The sequence below is a fragment of the Neolamprologus multifasciatus genome, chromosome 9 (assembly GCF_963576455.1).
Source record: "Neolamprologus multifasciatus chromosome 9, fNeoMul1.2, whole genome shotgun sequence".
NCBI classification, from domain to species: Eukaryota; Metazoa; Chordata; class Actinopteri; order Cichliformes; family Cichlidae; genus Neolamprologus; species Neolamprologus multifasciatus.
The window spans coordinates 27,907,842-27,920,394 of NC_140447.1; the positions used below are offsets into that span (position 1 = coordinate 27,907,842).

The following is a 12,553-nucleotide window of genomic DNA, read 5'->3' on the forward strand; positions in this document are numbered from 1 at the left end:
CAAAAAGCATGCGCTACAATACAATACAAAGTTTTATATGGGTAATGTTTTGTCTAGAAAACTAGTATTATGTGTTATATCCTACAGAGAAACAAGATCTACAAGAAGAACAACAAAAATACTCGATTTTCAGAAACGATGTATTTATAATCTGCTGCTCTTTAGAGCTGATGACTCAGTCTGTTGGCTCGGTTCTAAGGACTTTAAAAATATTTGTCTCTGTCCAATGCCCCTAACTGTCTGCTGCAGCTTTATAAAAGCATAATTCAACCTTGTTAGCCACGTCCAAAACCTACAAGCTTACACGAAATCTGCTATTCTGTCTTGTTAGAATAGCAGACCACATCAGTCCAGCTCTGAGGTCTTTACACTGGCTGCCTGTCCGTCAGAGGATAGACTTTAAAGTTCTGATGCTGGTCTATAAAGCTCTGAATGGTTTAGGACCAAAATACATCAGTGACCTCCTGACCCAGTATGAACCTTCCAGATCCCTCAGGTCATCTGGATCCGGTCTTTTATCAGTTCCCAGAGTCAGAACCAGACACGGAGAAGCCGCATTCAGCTTTTATGCTCCTTATATCTGGAACAAACTCCCAGAAAGCCTCCGATCAGCTGAAACACTCAGTTTATTTAAATCCAGGTTGAAGACTCACCTGTTCTCAGCTGCATTTGAATAAAGCACCAAATCCACACTTAGGCTTAAATTTCAAAACTCACATTTTAATTACTGATTTTATCTACTGTTCTGATTTTATCTGTTTTGATTTTATATACTGTTTTGTTTGTTTGTTTGTTTGTTAATTAGTTAGTTTGTTTGCTTGTTTTAATCAATTTTAAATCATGCTTTTTATTTGTTTTTGTTTCTAATGTCTCTGTAAAGCACTTTGAATCACCTTGTTGTTGAATTGTGCTATACAAATAAACTTGCCTTGCCTTGCCTTGCCTTGTTAAAGTACTAGCAAATGGCACAGATAACCACCTGAATCCACCTTGCCACCTTCAATTTGCAGTAGTGGTGTGCGGATCGATACTGAAATATCGATTCCTCCGATACCAGTCATTTATGTTCTAGAATCGATTCTCATATTAAAATATTGATATTTTAGTAATGTAGGGTAAATTTGTAGTTTATCATTTACAGGAACAGAGTGAAAAGAAAATATATCATTTGGATTGTCTACATTGGAAGGAACTACTTCCTCTTCCGCCATTAATAGTCATGTGCGAAATATGGCTGTATAAATGTGTCGCAGCCCCTTGGCGTGCGCACTCACAACAATGGCTGAGAGTAATGTGCGGACGTATTTTACCTCCACAAACAGCCAAGATGCGGTTTGTGATACATGTGGCAAGAAAGTGAGGTGTTGTGGCAACACACTCAAACACCTCAGAGTAAATCATATCACAGAATATGATGAGCGCATGTTGAGGCGGAGAGGGACAGGTGCTGCTAGGGCGAGACAGACGTCTCTCGAGGAGTCCTTTAGTGCGGCAGGCAGGCAACATGCTGAAATGGCACACAACTTCAGTTTTCTGTATAATAATTCTGCATTATTACGTGATAAGAACAAGTAATCTGATGTCCTGTAATCATTATGAAGCTATAATTTGAGATACAATAAAAGATACAGTAAAAAAAATGTTTTTGTACAAAGTATCGGTATTGGATCAGTATCGCCGATGCCACCCTGAATTTTACTTGGTATCGGATCGGAAAGCAAATCAGTGGTATCGCACATCACTAATTTGCAGATGTGGGACTAAAAAGAACATAGAAGTGCTCACGTTGGCATTGTAAATCGTAACAGCTGTGAACTTACTAAATCAATAGTGTTCATTTGTATTCGCGCACACGTGTTAGCATAAGAGAGCTGAGTTCACTTGTTACAGTGTGGTTATCTGTATTTTGGGGTTTTTTCGTGAAAGCAAATTTTCCTCTGGGACTGTAGATGTTGTCTTTGATATGAGAGCAATTAGATGAAAAAGAAAAATTTAATAAAAATTGAATTGGGTCTTGTGTGGATTGATTTTATGTCACTAATGATTAAATCTTAATATCTAGCGGACTCGTAGATCATTTTAAACTCACTTGACGCAGATTAATGGTGAGGCTTGTTTGATTTTTTTTTTTTTTGTGCGACTGAAATAACATGTAAACTGATATCCACTAGATATACTTTTGACCTGATGGCAGATTACAGCATCGCAGTCCAATGTAACGTAGCTGGCATACAGGACGGCACGCTATAATCCCGTTACAAGCTGGTTTGTTGTTGTTTGTATAAACCCCTTATAATCTTAATATCTGCCGGTCCTGCCATCATAATAAATAGCTCCTATCAAACTGTATCACTTTCTAAAGCTGCTTTGTCTGTTATGAGAATTTTGAAGCCGTAATAAATGGCGATAAGGCGGGCCACGTGACAAAAATCACCATAAATTTTTTTTAGGGACAATTTAAATAATGATATGGATGGTTTCCAAAGACGAAACACAGCTTTTGTTTCCTTTTGTGCGCCAGTGGATGATGTTGCTCATCAAGAAAAAGACCTGTAAGAAAAGCGAGGAAGCATTATAGCTAAAAAGAGACACAAACAATGAGAAAGAGAGCAGAAGAAAAACACAGAGCGGCTTCTGTCTCAATGTGGATAATTACATTTCTACCTTTCTCTGGCAGTTGCATAGCCTTAATGCTCGTAATTAATTTCATTATTTTTGGCCCTGGCTGTTGAGTGCAGATTAGTTCTCTCTGAGTTGTGGGGATAAACACACGGTAATTGCTTATTACTCTCAGAGCCCACATTAGATTATACTAAAGCCAATGAATTAGAAAATATCCAATCACCTTTAGCTAAAATTCAAAACCCGCTTCTGTTATTGCCGGCGCTTGTTTTCATTTGTCCAATACATCCTTCACTGTGTGTGGATCAACCTGTAACGATGCTCCAGGCCCAGATACTCTGAATTACTTCTGTATTTGTTCTTTTAATGTGATCTTTTCCGGGCCTTTCCCAAATTTACTGCTAGATTACTCACTTAGGGACTTTCTGCATAGGTCTATATGAGCAAGAATATAGTAGAAATACAGGTTTTGATGATTTTTTGAAACACTGTTCTCTCCTATAGAGCAGCAGTGATAGCAAAGATGAAAAGCCTTACTCAAAGTGGACCTGGGTGGTTGTTGCTTATCAGCAGCTCCCAACTGAGATTTTACCAGCTGGACTCGAATTGAGTGCCTACTGCTTTTAATAGTGGCTCCCTGGCATTTGTTTAATATTCACCGGGCTCGTGAAATAAGTTTCTCTGTGTTTGTCACTAATTCTTCAGAGAAAACTTTAGGAGGTATTAATAGTGTGAGAGCCAGAGAAGCTTTTTTTTTAATCATCCGACTAATTAATTCTCACCAAAGTTCTCATTAAATTAAAAATGAATCTATGATTAACCACATTACACCCACACATCTGTTTTCACTTATGTTGCTCTTCCCTGATTAGATCTCACAACGTCAGCCTTCCTGTGAGTTTTCTTACACTTCAGAGCAAAACTGGTGGGACTGACAGGACCACTGGAGTTGATAGAGGAGCTGTTATTTGTTAATAAAAAGCAAGATGGAGATCCTCCAGATCCTCCACTGGTATCCACCGGAGCCAGGTTGAAACCCATGTTGGTGCCATTCCTTTGGACATTCAGAGCCTGAACATGCCACCTGAAAATCCCACCTGGGCTAGCACGTGCAACTTTACACAATGCTATAACAATATGTATTAACAATTAACAACATGTGGCTCAGCAAGCCATATATTATTATTAATATTATTATCATTAACTCCTTTATTTAAAATGGTAAATGGCCTGTATTTGTATAGCACTTTACTTAGTCCCTAAGGACCCCAAAGCGCTTTACACTACATTCAGCCATCCACCCATACACAAACACATTCACACAAGCTACATTGTAGCCACAGCTGCCCTGGGGCGCATTGACAGAGGTGAGGCTGCCGGACACTGGCGCCATCAGGCCATCTGACCACCAGCAGTAGGCAACGGGACGAACTGCCAACTCTTGAGCCACAATCGCCCCAAGTCAGTACTTAGTACTAAGTTAAACGAGTACTAAGTTAATCATGGAGATCAAGAACTTAAAAGACACCTATACAAATACACACATACAAAAATTGAGACAAACAGCTACATAACAAAAGGACACATATACACACAAATGTTTGAATAGCTGCAGATGAACTAATGCAACCTTTAAAATGTTCTAGTGAAGTCAAAGAATACAGCATCACAGCTGTTTCATTTATAGGCAGCACATTATTTAAATCCAGTTTGTCCCATTTCAGTATGAACAAGAGGTACAGCTAATGTTAAAATGTCCTACAAACTGACATAGTAAGTATTGTATTTAAATTCAAGCAAGGAGTGGAGGTAAGCAGGGAATCTTTGCAGCGAAGCCTTGAAAATAAGCATCATGCAATGCTGCTCTTTTCAAGTTACTAGGCGGAACTATCTTTCTTATTCATATAAGATGCAAATGCATTGTGATGCACAGAATCAAAAGGCTTCAAGGTGGATATAGAAGCACGAATGTAAACAATATCACCATAATCAAGCGCAGACTAAATCATGGATTGTACAATGATCTTACGACTAGTGAATGACAAACAGGATTGGGTTCTACATAAAAATCCAGTCTTCATCTTTAGTTTTCTTGAGATTACGCCCACACATGAACAAAGTTCAGGCAGCTATGTCATTAACATTATGACACTTTTATTCTAAATTACTTGTCAGGGTTCCTGGGTCGGTGACCCAGTGTTTTTAGTTTTGTCACATTTAGGTTATGTTGCCACATCAATGTTTTCACTTCCTGTTTTTTCCCCGTGTCAGCTTGTTTCTCGTGTCATTAGTCAGATTATGTTCAGCCCTGTACTCACCTGTTTCCAATCATTGTCATCATTCAACCTGTGTATTTAAGTTCCTCGGTTTCACCAGTTCTCTGTCGTGTCATTGATGTTATGTTGTCGTTTCCGCCTGCGTTCAGTCAGCCAGCCATTCAGTCAGTCTTTCATTCATTCATTCAGTCAGTCATCCAGCCAGCCAGCCAGCCATTTCCTACCTTTGTTCTGTTTGTTTCACTCCATCGACAATAAACACCAACCTTCACCTACCTACCTGTGAGTCCAGCGTTTGGGTCCTCCTTCTCATCCACTCAGCAACCCCTGACACTACTGTGTAATCCAAAAGCACATACAGTGGGGCAAAAAAGTATTTAGTCAGCCACCGATTGTGCAAGTTCCCCCACTTAAAATGATGACAGAGGTCAGTAATTTGCACCAGAGGTACACTTCAACTGTGAGAGACAGAATGTGAAAAGAAAATCCATGAATTCACATGGTAGGATTTGTAAAGAATTTATTCGTAAATCAGGGTGGAAAATAAGTATTTGGTCAATAACAAAAATACAACTCAATACTTTGTAACATAACCTTTGTTGGCAATAACAGAGGTCAAACGTTTACTATAGGTCTTTACCAGGTTTGCACACACAGTAGCTGGTATTTTGGCCCATTCCTCCATGCAGATCTTCTCAAGAGCAGTGATGTTTTGGGGCTGTCGCCGAGCAACACGGACTTTCAACTCCCGCCACAGATTTTCTATGGGGTTGAGGTCTGGAGACTGGCTAGGCCACTCCAGGACTTTCAAATGCTTCTTACGGAGCCACTCCTTTGTTGCCCGGGCGGTGTGTTTTGGATCATTGTCATGTTGGAAGACCCAGCCTCGTTTCATCTTCAAAGTTCTCACTGATGGAAGGAGGTTTTGGCTCAAAATCTCACGATACTTGGCCCCATTCATTCTGTCCTTAACACGGATCAGTCGTCCTGTCCCCTTGGCAGAAAAACAGCCCCATAGCATGATGTTTCCACCCCCATGCTTCACAGTAGGTATGGTGTTCTTGGGATGCAACTCAGTATTCTTCTTCCTCCAAACACGACGAGTTGAGTTTATACCAAAAAGTTCTACTTTGGTTTCATCTGACCACATGACATTCTCCCAATCCTCTGCTGTATCATCCATGTGCTCTCTGGCAAACTTCAGACGGGCCTGGACATGCACTGGCTTCAGCAGCGGAACACGTCTGGCACTGCGGGATTTGATTCCCTGCCGTTGTAGTGTGTTACTGATGGTGACCTTTGTTACTTTGGTCCCAGCTCTCTGCAGGTCATTCACCAGGTCCCCCCGTGTGGTTCTGGGATCTTTGCTCACCGTTCTCATGATCATTTTGACCCCACGGGATGAGATCTTGCGTGGAGCCCCACATCGAGGGAGATTATCAGTGGTCTTGTATGTCTTCCATTTTCTGATGATTGCTCCCACAGTTGATTTTTTCACACCAAGCTGCTTGCCTATTGTAGATTCACTCTTCCCAGTCTGGTGCAGGTCTACAATTCTTTTCCTGGTGTCCTTCGAAAGCTCTTTGGTCTTGGCCATGGCGGAGTTTGGAGTCTGACTGGTTGAGGCTGTGGACAGGTGTCTTTTATACAGATGATGAGGTCAAACAGGTGCCATTCATACAGGTAACGAGTGGGGGACAGAAAAGCTTCTTACAGAAGACGTTACAGGTCTGTGAGAGCCAGGGATTTTCCTTGTTTGAGGTGACCAAATACTTATTTTCCACCCTGATTTACGAATAAATTCTTTACAAATCCTACCATGTGAATTCATGGATTTTTTTTCACATTCTGTCTCTCACAGTTGAAGTGTACCTCTGGTGCAAATTACTGACCTCTGTCATCATTTTAAGTGGGGGAACTTGCACAATCGGTGGCTGACTAAATACTTTTTTGCCCCACTGTAGTTCTTATAAAAAACAAAAAGACTTAGTTTCGATCATTTTTACCGTCACTACTGCTCACTCTCCTTTTCACTCTCCTAAGAGCCCTAGCTGATATTCCTGGCACTTCCCTCCCTCTTGGTGCGTAGTGGGGAATATTTCATAATTTTATTTTTGTTTTTCTATTTATATATGACTTTTGAAGAAAGGGTACTTTTTGCATAATTGTTTAAATTAGGTTTTAGACACTCTAAAGCTTTAAGTACTATATTTTTTTTTAAAGTATATTTTTGGGGTCTTTTTGCCTTTTTTTGATCGCGCAGCAGTGACTAGATCAGAAAGCGGGGAGAAAGAGGGAAGACAGCACAGGCCCTTGGGTTTGAGATGAACCCAGGCTGGCAGATATTTTCCAGGGAAGGTTTGCTGTGGTTCAACCTCAGCCAATGACAAGCTGTTGGTAGTTTTGAAAGAATCACAATAGAAGCAACTGGAGGGTGCCTGAGGTTCCCCTTAGAGACAAGGTGACGAGTTTGGTTGTTCAGTAAGATAAAGTCACAACTTTTAAACATTAAAAACAGCAAGTTGACGTGACTTACTTATTGCCTCCTAAGTGAGGTGTTTTGAGGACCTCCCACAAGAGCTGCTGGAGCTGGTTAGGGAGAAGGAAGTCTGGGTATCTTTGCTTGAATTGCTGGCCTCATGACATGACTAAAATGGAGGGATGTTGCCAGTCAATAACAAACTTTGCTTAAAGCTACGTGTTCTGCAGAAAGCTTTATAGCTCTAATACATAGTACAAAAAGTGGACATGGAATAAAATACACAAATGAAGCATGAGTAATTATATTGGTGATGCAAACACGGTTAAATACAGAAATGGAAGGATAAAAGTGATGTGAAGCAACTAAAACCACTGGAGTTAAATACAGGTGAAGGGATCCAAAGTTAAAATTTATCCATAGGAACAAAAGCTAGTAGCAATCCAAAGCAACTCTTTTCTAAATTTCAAAAAGTATCCTAAAATATAACTTTGCAGTCACTAGTGTGGCAACGCTTGGACGTATCTCTGACTCAGAGCTCAATATGTGGTTACAGAAATGTGCTTATCTGTCACGAACAGGAGAAAATCTACCTGAGAAGCACATCAGAGCACAGGCTGTTATGAATGGGTCATAACTCCTGTAACAAGATCTCTGCAGAGAAACCTTGTGTTCCATCGGGCAGGGTGAGAGTTTGACGGGGACTGAGGACAGGACTTCTGACAGTGCTTCTTTTGATGAAGCCAGTTTTCAGTGTGACTCAGTGAAAAGCCAACATAACGAGATCTAGTAGTTAGGAAGGTAGGTGAGACAGACACCCAATGGAAAAGAGAGGAAAAGATGAATCACTGTGGCAACGGAAAAAAATGGCACTTCAAAGAATATTCACGCGCCTGCTCTCGAGGTCCTCATTTCTGCATCTTCGTGCTTTGTTTGTTCACTTAGGAGCTACTCGCCAGAGATTTTTTTTTCCCTGCTCAAGGGTTCTTCAGGGGACTAGAGCAAGATTTTAATGATAGAGGGTGTCCTGTGGCGTGTGCTTGTTAAAGTCACAACCCTAAAATGATATTCTGATAGCATAGGTCTAGGTTTAGGATAATCATAGATGGTGACTTAGGTTAAAGTCCAGTTTACTTCACCCTGTTTATTTCCCATTATTGAGTTGACTGTGAGCACCTGCAGACATATAAGACCAATTCAAGATGGTTTACCAGCAGCTTATAAACCTTCATGAACAGCCTTTTCTTTCTTAGTTCTCTTTGTATTGAGATATTTTCTCCCACGTTCTGTCTTTTAGAGAAAAAGGATTTATAATAACTGGGAATTGCAGCGAGACTAGGTGTACCCTGTCTATCATCTATAGGTTTATAGTGGCATAAAATACAGATGCTATTTATTATTTAAATACTCGAAATCAAGGAGTGGACAGCTGAGGACAAACACGGCGGTTCTGTGAGTTGTCTGTCTACCCAACACTTGATAAGGAGCCACAGTTAGCTTTTATCAGTAAGCAGCTGGACTGTCCTTGAGGTCTTTTGTGGAGACAAAACAGAAGGCACCAAAACAGTCAGGTCATCATGCTTCACGCAGGTTCCACAAGGACTGAGATGTCAACTCCACCTCCTGAAAAATCTAATCTAACTTTGTACTCATGACTTTTGTGAAAAAAGTAAGTCGTAAGTTAGTAACTAGAAGGCGAACTGTTTATGGTCGATCCATATGCATACAATTACACAGTGACCAAAAAAACAATAAGCACAAGCAGCAATAGATGGAAACATAGAAGGCAAACAGACTATCTGACAACTGATGAGGGAAGATGTAAGACTACATAGAGACAGAGCTGATGAGACACAGGGCAAACCACAGAGTATCTATGTAGGTTATCCAGGTCGTGATAATGTTTAGCACTTCAGTTGAAGACAACTGGACTTGGAAGTCTTTCTTTCTTCTCCAGAACTGAAGGAACCTTTTATGGGATTGCTCCCATGGAAACAAACCAGCTACTTTAGTATTGGAACTACCAACATGATTCAGAAACTACTCTCCAACTGGTCAAGGAATATACATTTCTCTGAAGAAATGTGTGTGACGGGTTTCTTTAATTTACTACAAAAAACATGACTGAAATTGCACTTGGAAAAAGGGGATTAAATATGTAGCTAAAGTTCTTGGTTTCCTCTAGATCAGGGGTGTCAGACTCAATTGCACAGGGGGCCAAAACACAAGGCACACTTTCGTTTGCGGGCCAAACAAGATAAACATTTATTGAACACACTAAAACAATGTTTTTTAAACATAAATATGAATAAAAACAGACAGGAATATTATTCCAGATTAAATAAACTTTAAAAAAAATAAACTTTAACTTTAAATATTTTGCTCTTCATAAAAATATATCCTGTCAAAATTATGCAAGTTAGAAATATGAACATGCTGCCCAAACCCCCCAGAAAAATAAATGAAAGCAAACACAAGGTTGGAGCCGCATGTAGACGGAGCTGGGCGTTACACTGCAGCTCCATCTGAATCTGCACAGGTGCAGTTCAGCAAAGTGCGCTGACTTGGTTCAACATTACTGGCCACAGGGAAAGTGAGGCAGGTTGCACTGGTGCATTTGTGACAGCTTCACTTGAAATGCCTTCACCGCATCATACATGTCATCTCCATGAACTGACAGGTTTCCTTGCTGAGCTCAAAAACTTTATTGAGAACTTTTCCCCAACTCAGCCAACGGACCTCTGTATGATGAGGAATGTCGGCAAACTCTGAATTTATTTCCCACATAAAAGACTGAAATTGACGGTGATTTAAACTTTTAGCTCAGATAAAATTTACGGTTTGCGTTACGGTGATCATTACATGCTCCATTTTTTAGGACTTTACCACACAGCCTTTCCTGGTGTGTGATGCAGTGATCTGCTGTTAACTCACCGGTACAGTTCTCCTCCTGCATCTTTACTCGCATCCTGCTGACTAGTCCGCTTTTTTCACCGCACAACACCGGCGCTCCATCTGTTGTAAGTCCAACAAGTTTGTCCCAGGACAGTTTCACGTCGGTTACACTTTGACATACGTTTTAAAAAATGTCTTTTCCTGTCGTTGTCCCGTGCATCGATTTAATGTTCAATATTTCCTCTCCACGGATGAAGATGGCCAGCTGTGCAATGTCCATCATGTCTATACTTTTCTTATCTATACATATCTGTACTTTTCAGCTTATCCTGACGTTTTGTCTCGTAGTGCCGTCTTAAATTAAATTCCTTAATTACAGCCACATTAGCTCCACTAATAAGACACACGGGTTTACCAGCAATGTCTGTAAACATATATTCAGTCACCCACTGGCGCTGAAAGGCTCTGTTTTCAGAATCAACTTTTCTTTCCACCATTGTGAGCGGCTAGCTTCGCAATAACAGAAGTTTGACTTGATTGACACGGGAATGTTCCCAGTTAGCCAAGCGTTCAGCAAGGAGGCTGCAGCGCTGCATTATGGGATCTGTAGTTTGTATTAGCTCCTCATATCGCCGGACTATGCATAACAATAATAGTACATCTATATAAAATGATCTTGCGGGCCGGATATAAATGTACGCCGGGCCGGATGTGGCCCGCGGGCCTTGACTTTGACACATGTGCTCTAGATTATTAGGGAGAAGTCTAGTCTCAGTTCGTTTTGAGTTGTATGGAGTTTTAAAGGTTTAAAGTTTGCAAGGTTTTGCATCAGCCACAATACAAAGCAGATAAATGTATTTTTAAAAGGTGCTCATTAGTTAGTTATAGCATCTAGCATGGCTGCATTAATCTGATACAATGCCCCAGGGGCAAAGACGAGGTGCTGGTTCTCTCATTAACTGCCCATTACTCCCACTCCGTGCGCAATGTTTTTCAGTAATGGAATACCCCCTGACCCAAGGTTGATGGTCTCTAAACTTGATTTTTGACACGGAGATCTGCTTAAATATGTCAGCTGATACTGCACTTTAAACCTGAAAGTTGATCTCACAGCACAGGTGAACACGTCGGCTAATAGTGGGTTGATTACATATCAAGCGCAGAATGGGCCCCATTATCGTTCATTCGTAAGGAGTCGTGTTTGAGTCCAACATTCACTCTTCTTTTATCACTATCAGATTATAGAACTCCTAAGGGGGATATCTCTCTCTTTAGATGATAAATGCTCAAATATCTTCAATCTGTTTGGATGCAAGTTTGCTAGCAGTCACTTTAGCGATGGGCATAGTTGTTGAATCTCACTGATGTGACCTTATTAGTAGTTTCTCATTTACAAATATGAACTGGGAAAGTCTCATGTTCCTGGTTTCTTCTTTAATGTTTGTGTTAGTCTATATCTTTGTTACTTTCTTTGTCTTCTTTTTTTGCGCTTCCGGTTTTCTTTTTGACTTTTTCAACTTCATGTCCCTCTCCTGTGACTTGACTTATTTCTTTGGGTGTAGTTGAATGCTCAGTTTTGCTTAGGATGAGTTAGTGAAGTTATCATGGATTTTCGAGTTCAGTATCCAACCATAATCACAACTAAACCTTATCCCTAACTGTATGATATCTAAAAGGAGACTTATTTAGCTTTTGGAAAACGTTCTGCAAAGTCTTGGCACACGTGATGAAAAAAGGTCCTTTTAGTTTTTTCTTCAAAACTTTAGGCAAACTTAGGTCTTAGTAGGGTAACATATGACCAGACTAAATTATATGTGACCATCTTTGCAGTAATGGTCAGCCACTGAAGCTACGTCCACACCAGAAGTGACCGTATAAAGTCAATCACATTCAGTGACTTTGAGCAATTATAGGTTAAAGTATAAACGGTGACGTGAAGTGTGAAACCAAGATAAACTTTTTTTGAAATCGCAGGCAAGCAACTTTCAATGAGCACACAGAATACCGTTGATTGACATATGACCTGGTAGTAATTATATTAGAGGGTTACCAACCAGAGTCTGGAATGAACGATCAGCTTCAAAGCTTTGAGTGTAGATGCAGATCGAGACCACATTTTCTTTTGTATGTAACCCAAACAAATTAAACAAAAGAGAATTTTTGGAGCAAGTAGAAGTTAAAGTTGAGAGAGAATTGGGTACTTACAAATGGAGGGAGTTTTTCTTTCCCCACTGTTGCCTTTCCCACTGTTTGTACCCATATGGAAAAGAAATAGAAAAAA

At 40.3% G+C, this 12,553-nt stretch overlaps 1 protein-coding gene across 2 annotated transcripts in view; it reads left to right on the forward strand.

The window, feature by feature from the left end:
* Window positions 1-12,553, forward strand: part of LOC146511702 (cadherin-20-like) — a 124,389-nt gene that overhangs the window by 50,209 nt on the left and 61,627 nt on the right. The window lies entirely within an intron of this gene.